The following is a 12331-nucleotide window of genomic DNA, read 5'->3' as shown; positions in this document are numbered from 1 at the left end:
TTTCAATCGTTTAACCCCGTAATGGAAAATAGCGCCCAAAGTCGAAAATGGCACTTTTTTGCCATTTTGAAAAATATAAAAAAATCTATAAAAAGTGATCAAAAGGTCGTACAGTCCTAAAAATTATATTATTGAAAATATTATCAAATTTTGCAAAAAATGACACCACCCACAGCTCAGTACACCAAAGTATAAAAAAGTTATTAGCGCCAGAAGTTGGCAAAATAAAAAAAAAATAATTTTTGTACAGGAGGATTTAATTTTTGTATATGTATGAAAACATTATAAAACCTATACAAATTAATCGTACCGACCCAAAGAATAAAGTAGACCTGTCATTTGGGGCGCTCAGTTTTTTCACCATTTTCATTGCATTTGGAATTTTTTTCCCGCTTCTGAGTACATGGCATGGAATATTTAATAAAATAAAAATTTAATGTACAGTATGGTAACATTTACAGTAAAATGGACGATAGTAATGTTGTTGTTGTATGCCTTATGTTTATGAGCGACAGTTTTCCTGCTATATACCTGCATGTCATAAGAATTTAAATTAAAAAAGGACCATATTAAATTCAAATCTATTTTTTTTTAATTTTTACCGGTGTTTTGTATGCGTTGGAAAAGGGGTAGTCTTATACGGCGAATATATCTTAAACTCTATATTTTAAACAGGAAAGTAGGGGGGTCGTCTTATACACCAGGTCGTCTTATACGCCGGAATATACGGTATATATATTAAGCACACATACAGTATACAATGACCATATATACACATACATGCAGTATAAAAAGCATATACACACATGCTGCATATACATACAGAATATACAAACATACAGCAAATTCAGTATATATAGCATATACACACACATACGGGAAATACACACACACATTGTTGCGCGGAGTATTGGGGGAGTTGGGCAGCTTCTTGTTCGACAGCGTGTTTTGGGGCTGTATGGATAACCACCCGGCCGTGGCTGCAGGTGGGTGTTCTGGCGGGTAGGTGGGTGATCGGATGGGTGCTTGTTCACTCTGGGGGAATCTTGCGGGTGCCTGTTCTGCCGCCCAGGGGGGCCTTTGCTTGTTCGGCCGCGGAGGGGGGAGCCAAGGAGTATTGGGGGAGTCGGGCAGCTGCTTGTTTGGCAGCGCGGAGTGTTGTTTAGGCGGGTGCTTGTTCAGACGCCGGGGCGGGGGGGTTTGCTTAGTCGGGCGGGTGCCAACATGCAGGGCGATGGGCGGGCGGCTCATCGAGGGGGCGGGCAGCTCTCGGAGGGGGCGGGTTTAGGAGTGGACACAAAGTTAGGGGCCTGGGGGCACGATCCGTCAGACACCGACACTATGGGGATACACGGAGTCCGTGCATCCCCGGGCCCCTTAACCTCACGGGCCCCGTAGCAACCGCTACAGCTGCTACGGCGGTTGTTACGCCACTGGCCAGTAGCTTTATTGATATGCATTCTTGTAACAGGCCATTCGAATGTTTTACCTTTTCAGTCTTATTACTGCTTAATTCATTATTTAAACATTCTCCTCGGTTATCGCATCTCCACTTCATTGTAATTGCGTTATAACTATTTACGTTTTTATAACTCTTTTTCTTGTGTCACTTATATTTGAATAGCACTTTAACATAGTATATTATTGCCCACTGGTGACGCTTATGTGGGCATCTTATTATTTATTTATCTGTGTGTTTAACTTGTCGTTAACAGTGTATATATGTAGATTGGATATAATGTTATTGTAGTGGTCTTACCAATTACTCTTGCTACTTAAGTGCCCTCATGCGCAGGGGATCACTTTTTCTGTGTAAGAACGGGATGAGACCATTAGTAATCTCTGTAATAAATCCATGAATTTATTTTAATTCTTTGGCACATGAAGTATTTTCACCTTCTTTTTTTTTTTTTTTTCTTTTTGTATGTGTTAAAACGCATGATTTCGTTTACAAATAGAGTGCTTTACCTACCTAGTTTGTACCTGAGCACAAACTACAGGTTCGGGGCAGATTGATAGATCGCCATGCTTATACCTTTTTATGCATGAGGATCGATATTTCTATCGTTAGTAGCATTTGGTTGCTTGGTTACTATACTTACCCTGACATCACTGGGTCCGACGCCTCATGTCACGTTGTTCGGACCTAGCTTACTGCGCATGCGCCTGTATTGATTGACTCAGTCTCACCTACTCTCGCGTGATTTCCGGCATCTGCAGTGCGCATGCGCGCCTAACACGCACAATGCAAACAGTTTATGGTGAGTGTTGTGGGAGTATATAAGGGGAGCCTGGCAACAAAGGGGGCATCTTTACCCCTGTGAAAGTCTCCATTTAGAGACGGAACGTGTGGGGAGCCCGCCACCTCCTGACTTTTGTATCAATCCGCCTCTGTGATGTTGCCACCGTGCTACCTGGCCTAATGCCAGATAACCTGTAATGTATTCTGGGGATTTGCCTTGTACTTACTCTATTAACTTGTGAGGAACATTCCTTCTAGACACCAGTCTGCCTATTTAGTACCTTTATGTTAGCTGATTATATGCACAGGCACTTTCAACTTGTTTACATTCTTACAGGGTTGATCTTGGTTGACGCTACCCAATCAGTTTGTTGTTGTACTTACCAGAGTATCAATAACACAGATTTGTACTGTCCTAGGGATTTCCCAGACACAAGCTCTTATTTAAATGAATTAAATACATTTCTGCCCACCTCAGGGTTTGAACCCAGACTTCAAAGCTCTACCTGCCATTGAGAGACACAGAGCCTCTACTCACTAGGATATGGGGTTAGTGAATGTCTGTTTTTGGTAACTAAGAGCTTTTACCTGTTACTGTTACACTGTGACTTAATGCCCTGATAGAGAGGGATCTTCTTAGAGATTATTATTGTAATTAATGAGACAATTATTATTATTTTTATTTTTTTATGATTATTATGGAGACAATTATTATTATTTTTATTTTTTTATTATTATGGAGACATTATTATTTTTATTATTATTAATAATAATTCTCATTAATTACAATAATAATCTCTAAGAAGATCCCTCTCTGTATACCAGAGCATTAAGTCACATTGTAACAGTAACAGGTAACAGCTCTTAGTTACCAAAAATCCACTGTCAGAAATTCACTAAGCCCATAGCCTAGTGGTTCGAGGCTCTGTCTCTCTCTCTATGGTAGATAGAGCTGTGAGGTCTGGGTTCAAAACCCAGGCTGGGCAAATATGTGTTTAATATTATTTTTATTATTGAGACGTTGATTATTATTATGATATTAAGGTAAAAATTTGGGGCATGGCCAGTGTGTGATTGGGGGCGTGTAACTCCTTCTCCCTTGAAAAGAAATTGGTCATCCCACAAATTCCCTATATCTAACCCAAACCATATAATTTGCCATTTTGAGCAGCCCCCAGTCTAAAATACCCCCAATGCTTCTTCTGTTGTCAGCCAGTTGTCAGAAAGGGGCTACAGAAAAAGGTAAACCCTTTTTCTATAGTCCCACACAACTTGGAGGGACAGAATATAAAATAATTAGAGATGAGCGAACATACTCAACGAATATTTTGCCAGCTCAAGAAAATGGCATCTCCCACCGTTTTGATTTTTGGCGGCCAGAAACAGAGCCAATCACAAGTTAGGAGACTCTGCACTCCACCCAGCATCACGTGGTACACTTACACGTCGATAGCAGTGGTTGGCTGCCCAGATCAGGTGACCCTGGAATAGACTAGCCCCTGCCCGCGCTGCTTGCATCATTCTCTGTCTTGATGCCGTTAGGGAGAGAGCTGCTGCTGCTGCAGGGATAGCATTAGGGTATTATATTAGCTTACTGTTAGGCAGGAGTGAGTCTACAAGAACCCAACAGCCCTTGTTAGGGCTAGAATGTTTTTTTTCTTTGCTTGTGACTGGGCTTGCTGGCACTAGTAGTGCAGCTAGTACCATATTGTGACGAATTTGCAGGGAGTCTCGCGAATGTTCTGTGGGACAATTCTGTGGGAATGTTCAGTGGGACAATTTATTAGGGGTTTGATTGAATTAGGCACAGTCTGCCGATTTTTTTATTTTTTTCAAAACTGAAAGTCATCACAGGCACAGCACAAAATCCTGTTGTGTGCTGTCAGTGTAGGTTAGAAACTAGCCATAGCAATCATCATCATCTTCTGTGGTTGCTGTGTGATTTCTTCTGATCGTTTTGTTAAAAAAAAAAAAAACACCAAAGATAAAAAAAACACACAAAAAAAACACAAAAAAAATTTACAGTTTACACTTTAATTTTGAAAATGTTGAACTCGAGGGCTAGGGGTAGGGGTAGAGGACGAGGGCGTGGGCCTGGGCGTCCATCTACTGCAGGGGTCAAAGGCCGTGGTCCTGGGCGGGGTGAGACACCACCTGCTGATGAGGGAGCAGGGGAATGCCGCAGAGCTACACTCCCTAGGTTCATGTCTCAAGTTACTGGGACTTGTGGTAGAGCACTGTTGAGGCAAGAACAGTGCGAACAGTTGATGTCGTGGATTGCGGACAGTGACGTAGTGGAAGAAGTGTGTAAAGAGGTGTCGGACGATGAGGAGACACGATTGTCATACAGTGGTGAAGTTGTTGTCAGGACATGAAGTCCGAGGGGGGGAGCAGACTGAGGTATCAGAGGATGATGAGGTGACAGACCCAAGCTGGGATGATAGGCCGGGAGAACACAGTGCTTCTGAGACGGTGGCGAGTCCTCGACGAGAACAGGTTGGAAGAGGCAGTGGTGGGGCCAGACGGAGAGGCAGGGCCAGAGCTGGTGCATCAGCGCCAAATGTTTCATGTAGTGAAGCTCCCGCGGCTAGGGCTAGATTTTCGGAAGTCTAGAGGTTCTTTAAAGAAACACCGGATGACCGACGGACTGTGGTGTGCAACCTGTGCCACACCCGAATCAGCAGGGGTTCCACCACTACCAGCTTAACCACCACCAGTATGCGCAGGCATATGAATGCTAAACACCCCACTCAATGGAACCATGGTCGTTCACCTCCGGCCGGGCACACCACTGCTCCTTCCCCTGTGTCATCTGCTGCCTCTGCTAGTCAGCCCCCTGCCCAGGACCACGGCCCAAACACCTCCCGTGCGAAAACCACACCTTCGCCTCCAGGATCCTCCACAGCATCCACCAATGTCTCCATGTGCAGCGTTCAGCTGTCTATACCCCGGACGCTGGAGCGCAAGAGGAAATACAGCGCAACCCACCCACACGGCCAAGCCCTCAATGTCCACATCTCCAAATTACTCAGCCTGGAGATGCTGCCCTATAGGCTGGTAGAGACCGAGGCCTTTCGCAACCTCATGGCGGCGGCCGCCCCTCGGTATTCGGTCCCCAGCCGCCACTACTTTTCCCGATGTGCCGTCCCAGCCCTGCACCAGCACGTGTCAGACAACATCATCCGTGCCCTGACCAACGCCGTTTCTGACAAGGTCCACCTAACAACGGACACGTGGATGAGTGCTGCCGGGCAGGGCCACTATATATCGCTGACGGCACATTGGGTTAACTGGGTGGAGGCTGGGACCGAGTCTGACCTTGGGGCTGGTCATATACTGCCGACGCCGAGGATTGCGGGGCCTACCTCGGTCCAGGTCTCTCAGGCCTACTATGCCTCCTCCTCCTCCTACCCCTCCTCCTCCTCTGAATTACCATCCGTGGGCATGGCGCCATCAGTCGGTAGCTCTAGGCACAGCAGCAGTGCCATCGCTAAGCGACAGCAGGCGGTGCTCAAACTGCTGAGCCTAGGCGATAAAAGGCACACCGCCCAAGAGCTATTACAGGGCATCACAGAGCAGACTGATCTGTGGCTGGCACCGCTGAACCTGAAGCCAGGCATGGTTGTGTGTGACAACGGCCGTAACCTGGTGGCGGCTCTGCAACTCGGCAGACTGACACATGTGCCATGCCTGGCCCATGTGTTAAATCTGATAGTTCAGCGTTTCCTCAAGACATACTCCAATCTGTCTGATTCCAGCACAGATGCTGCCACTTTCAGGGTAGCGCAGCGCCGCCTCCAACTGCCCGCTCACCGACTGTTGTGCGACGTGCCCACGAGGTGGAATTCAACGTTAACCATGTTATCCAGAGTTTACCAGCAGCGCAGAGCGATTGTAGACTGCCAGATGTCAACTTCCACCAGAACTGGTAGTCAGGTCAGTCAGCTTCCTCAAGTCTACAATGAGGAGTGGACGTGGATGTCTGATATCTGTCAGGTGCTGAGTAACTTTGAGGAGTCAACACAGATGGTCAGTGGCGATGCCGCCATCATCAGCCTCACCATCCCGCTGCTTGGCCTGTTGAAAAACTCTCTGGTCAGCATGAAGTCGGAAGCTTTGCGCTCGTCACAATAGACGGGGGAAGAAGATTCCCTTGTTGATAGCCAAAGCACCCTCAGGTCTGTTTCTCAGCGCATATCAGAGGAGGTGGAGGAGGAAGAGGAGGAGAATGTTGGCGAGACAGAAGAGGGGAGCATTGCTCAGTCCTTCACTGTTCAGCGTGTATGGGCACAAGAAGAGGAGTTGGCGGAGTTGGAGGAGGAGGAAGAGGAAATGAACAGTCAGGCCAGTGAGGGGAGTGAATTCTTGGGCGTTGGGACTCTGGCGTATATGGCAGATTTCATGCTAGGCTGCCTATCCCGTGACCCTCGCGTTCAAAGAATTTATTCCAGCACCGTAGCTGACCATACCATCGTCCTAAATGATCACACAGCTCCCTACAACTACTGGGTTTCAAAGCTGGACATGTGGCACGAACTGGCGCTGTGCGCCTTGGAGGTTCTTGCCTGCCCTGCCGCTAGCTTGTTGTCTGAGCGGGTTTTCAGTGCAGCTGGTGGCATCATCACCGATAAGCGTACACGCCTGTCGACTGACAGCGCTGACAGGCTGACGCTTATCAAGTTGAATAAAGCCTGGATTTCTCAGGATTTCCATTCTCCACCAGGTGAAAGAAGCTCAACCTGAATAATGTATGCACTCCTCATTTTCGTCCTTCTCCTCCTCTTTGTACACTAAAGCAGAGGAAACTGGCTATTTTTTGCCAGGACCAACTGGCTCTAGCTATAGTACTCTATGCATTTAATTTTTCTGGAGGGCCACCTACCTGGTCCTCTGGTTTGAAAACTTTTTTGGACTGCCACATACAGGCACTCAATCTATTTAATTTTTCTGGAGGACCACCTACCTGCTCCTCTGGTTTGAAATCTTTTTTGGACTGCCACATACAGGCACTATCCACATTTAATTGTCTCCATAGCAGCCTCCACACATCGTCTTTATAGCTGCCTCCACACGTTGTCTCCATTGCTACCTCCACACATCATCTCCATAGCTGCCTCCCAAAGTCGTCCATATAGCTGCCTCCATACATCGTCCCCTTAGCAAACGAGCTGTGTCAGGCAGAATTTTGGGTTGTTTTCATGGCTTCCACATCAAACTTGTTATTTTTGTCGCCACCCTGCTGTGTTATCCACAAAATATACTGCCAAACTTTTATCATTTACCGATATTATTTCAGCGCTTCTTGCGCATCTGTTTACATTCCCCTCACGCGCCATAACTAAGCCAATTACTTATAAGAACAGTACTACACTTCGGGTGTTTCACCAGATACATAATGGAACTCGACCCATCTGTCGCCGCCATGCTGGAGACCTGAAGTTTTAATCATAGCAGCGCTATATGCATGCCCCATACTTTCGCTCTTAATCATTGAACCATTTCCGAAAAAACAATTAAAAATAGAACCGCTATGCTATTCCATTATTCCTAGATGAAATATTCAAACGACCCCGCCTGCTTTAAAAATTATTATTTTTTCAAAGTAAACGCTTCTGGCCCCCAGGCCCATTTTGGGTGGGGAGGAGCTGAGAGGCAGGGGCTTGGACAGGCGAAAGCTCGCCTGGCAGTGGACCGCCAGCTGCCCCATAGTACTGAATGGCTTCTACAGACATCGGGCAGGGAATCCTTTTGAGAGATGTGTGGGGTAAGTGTAGAGCAGGCACCATGTCACCAGGGAGAGATCACCATCTGTCGATATATGGTCACTACATCTCCCAGGGATTTCCCAGACACAAGCTCTTATGTAAATTAAATAAATACATTTCTGCCCACCTCAGGATTTGAACCTAGACCTCACAGCTCTACCTGCCATAGAGAGACACAGAGCCTCTACCCACTAGGCTATGGGCTTAGTGAATGTCTGTGTTTGGTAACTAAGAGCTGTCGCCATAATAATAATAAAAAAATAAAAATAATAATAATTAATTGTCTCATTAATTACAATAATAATCTCTAAGAAGATCCCTCTCCGTATACCAGAGCATTAAGTCACAGTGTAACAGTAACAGCTCTTAGTTACCAAAAATCCACTGACCAACTTTCACTAAGCCTAGTGGTTCGAGACTCTGTCTCTCTGTCTCTATAGCAGGTCAAACTGTGAGGTCTAGGTTCAAATCCCAGGCTGGGCAAAAATATGTTTAATGTTATTTTTTTAATGAGACGTTGATTATTATGATATTATGGTAAAAATATGGCCAGTGTGTGATTGGGGGTGTGTAACTCCCTCTCCCTTGAAAAGAAATTGGTCGTCCCACAAATTCCCAAACCAAAGCATATAATGTGCCATTTTGAGCACCCCTGGTCTAAAATACCCCAAGTGCTGCTTTTTCTGTTGTCAGTGAGTTGTCAGAAAGGGGCTACAGAAACGGATACAGGCTACAGTAAACCCTTTTTCTATAGTCACACACAACTTGGAGGGACAGAATATAAAATAATTAATTGTGGGGGACAGAATATGAAAATAAAAATTGTAAGGGGGCAGAATATGAAATAATTCATTGTGAGGAGAAAAAATATAAAATAAATTATTGTGGGGGGACATAATATGAAATAAATCATTTTTGAGGACAGAATATGAAATAATTCATTGTGGGGGAACAGAAAATAAAATAATTCATTTATGGGGGAGAATATAAAATAAATCATTGTGGGGGGACAGAAAATGAAATAATTCATTGTGGGGGACAGAATATGAAATAATTCATTGTGGGGGAAAGAAAATATGAAATACTTAATTGTAAGAGGGACAGAATATGAAATAATTAAATCTGGGGGGACAGAGTATAAAATAAATTATTTTAGGGGAACGGAATATGAAATAATTGATTGTGGAGAAACAGAATTTAAAATAATAGATTGTGGAGGACAGGATATTAAATAATTCATTGCGGGGGGACAGAATATAAAAAAATTATTGTAGGGGAACAGAACGTGAAATAATTCATTGTGGAGGGACAGAATATAAAATAAATTATTGTGGTGGGACAAAATATGAAATTATTCATTGTAGGGGAACAGAACGTGTAATAATTCATTGTGGGGGGGGGGGCAGAATACAAAATAATTAATTGTGGGGGAAGGAATATGAAATAATTTATTCCTTAATTACGCAAAGCATGACAAAATGGTCCCTGTCCCCAATGTGGCTCACAATGGAACTTGAACCCAGGACTCCAGTGCTGCAAGGCAGAAGAGCTACCCACTCAGCCACCATGCAGTCTATAAAAAGAAATAGTTCATTGTGGGGGTCAGAATATGAAATAATTTATTGTAGGGGATAGAATATGCAAAAATTTATTGTGGGGGGACCGAATATGAAATAATTAATTGGGTGGTACAAAATCTGAAATAAATCATTGTGGGGGACAAAATAGGAAATAAATAATTCATTTTGGGGGACAGAATAAGCAATAATTAATTGTGGGGAGACAAAATCTGAAATAAGTCATTGTAGGGGACAGAATATGACATGACGTATATACTGGTGTATAAGCCGAGTTTTTCATCGCAAAAAATGTGCTGAAAATCCTCAGCCCAGCACTTAAAAAAAACTCCAAACTTATATAATCACCCTCCTTCTCACCCGATGTAATTGCAGGTCCTCTTCTATCTTCGGTAACATCCTATAGGGCGCCCAGACACAAGCTCTTATTTAAATAAATTAAATACATTTCTGCCCACTTCAGGATTTGAACCCAGACTTCAAAGCTCTACCTGCCATTGAGAGACACAGAGCCTCTACTCACTAGGATATGGGGTTAGTGAATGTCTGTTTTTGGTAACTAAGAGCTTTTACCTGTTCCTGTTACACTGTGACTTAATGCCCTGATAGAGAGGGATCTTCTAAGACATTATTATTGTAATTAATGAGACAATTATTATTATTATTATTTCTAATTTTTAATGATTATTATGGAGACAATTATTATTATTTTTATTTTTTTATTATTATGGAGACATTATTATTTTTATTATTATTAATAATAATTCTCATTAATTACAATAATAATCTCTAAGAAGATCCCTCTCTGTATACCAGAGCATTAAGTCACATTGTAACAGTAACAGGTAACAGCTCTTAGTCAACAAAAATCCACTGACAGACTTTCACTAAGCCTAGTGGTTCGAGGCTCTGTCTCTCTTTCTCTATAGCAGGCAAAATGTGAGGTCTAGGTTCAAATCCCAGGCTGGGCAAAAATATGTTTAATGTTATTTTTTTATTGAGACGTTGATTATTATGATATTATGGTAAAAATTTGGAGCATGGCCAGTGTGTGATTGGGGGTGTGTAACTCCCTCTCCCTTGAAAAGAAATTGGTCGTCCCACAAATTCCCAAACCAAAGCATATAATGTGCCATTTTGAGCACCCCCGGTCTAAAATACCCCAAGTGCTGCTTTTTCTGTTGTCAGTGAGTTGTCAGAAAGGGGCTACAGAAACGGATACAGGCTACAGTAAACCCTTTTTCTATAGTCACACACAACTTGGAGGGACAGAATATAAAATAATTAATTGTGGGGGACAGAATATGAAAATAAAAATTGTAAGGGGGCAGAATATGAAATAATTCATTGTGAGGAGAAAAAATATAAAATAAATTATTGTGGGGGGACATAATATGAAATAAATCATTTTTGAGGACAGAATATGAAATAATTCATTGTGGGGGAACAGAAAATAAAATAATTCATTTATGGGGGAGAATATAAAATAAATCATTGTGGGGGGACAGAAAATGAAATAATTCATTGTGGGGGACAGAATATGAAATAATTCATTGTGGGGGAAAGAAAATATGAAATACTTAATTGTAAGAGGGACAGAATATGAAATAATTAATTCTGGGGGGACAGAGTATAAAATAAATTATTTTAGGGGAACGGAATATGAAATAATTGATTGTGGAGAAACAGAATTTAAAATAATAGATTGTGGAGGGACAGAATATAAAATAAATTATTGTGGTGGGACAAAATATGAAATTATTCATTGTAGGGGAACAGAACGTGAAATAATTCATTGTGGGGGGGGGCAGAATACAAAATAATTAATTGTGGGGGAAGGAATATGAAATAATTAATTCCTTAATTACGCAAAGCATGACAAAATGGTCCCTGTCCCCAATGGGGCTCACAATGGAACTTGAACCCAGGACTCCAGTGCTGCAAGGCAGAAGAGCTACCCACTCAGCCACCATGCAGTCTATAACATGAAATAGTTCATTGTGGGGGACAGAATATGAAATAATTTATTGTAGGGGATAGAATATGCAAAAATTAATTGTGGGGGGACCGAATATGAAATAATTAATTGGGTGGTACAAAATCTGAAATAAATCATTGTGGGGGACAAAATAGGAAATAAATAATTCATTTTGGGGGACAGAATAAGCAATAATTAATTGTGGGGAGACAAAATCTAAAATAAATCATTGTAGGGGACAGAATATGACATGACGTATATACTGGTGTATAAGCCGAGTTTTTCATCACAAAAAATGTGCTGAAAATCCTCAGCCCAGCACTTAAAAAAAACTCCAAACTTATATAATCACCCTCCTTCTCCCCCGATGTAATTGCAGGTCCTCTTCTGTCTTCGGTAACATCCTATAGGGCGCCCAGACACAAGCTCTTATTTAAACGAATTAAATACATTTCTGCCCACTTCAGGATTTGAACCCAGACTTCAAAGCTCTACCTGCCATTGAGAGACACAGAGCCTCTACTCACTAGGATATGGGGTTAGTGAATGTCTGTTTTTGGTAACAAAGAGCTTTTACCTGTTCCTGTTACACTGTGACTTAATGCCCTGATAGAGAGGGATCTTCTTAGACATTATTATTGTAATTAATGAGACAATTATTATTATTATTATTTTTAATTTTTTATGATTATTATGGAGACAATTATTATTATTTTTATTTTTTTATTATTATGGAGACATTATTATTTTTATTATTATTAATAATAAT

Source organism: Engystomops pustulosus, chromosome 11 (genome assembly GCF_040894005.1).
Source record: "Engystomops pustulosus chromosome 11, aEngPut4.maternal, whole genome shotgun sequence".
NCBI classification, from domain to species: domain Eukaryota; kingdom Metazoa; phylum Chordata; class Amphibia; order Anura; family Leptodactylidae; genus Engystomops; species Engystomops pustulosus.
This window is presented reverse-complemented; position numbering follows the sequence as displayed.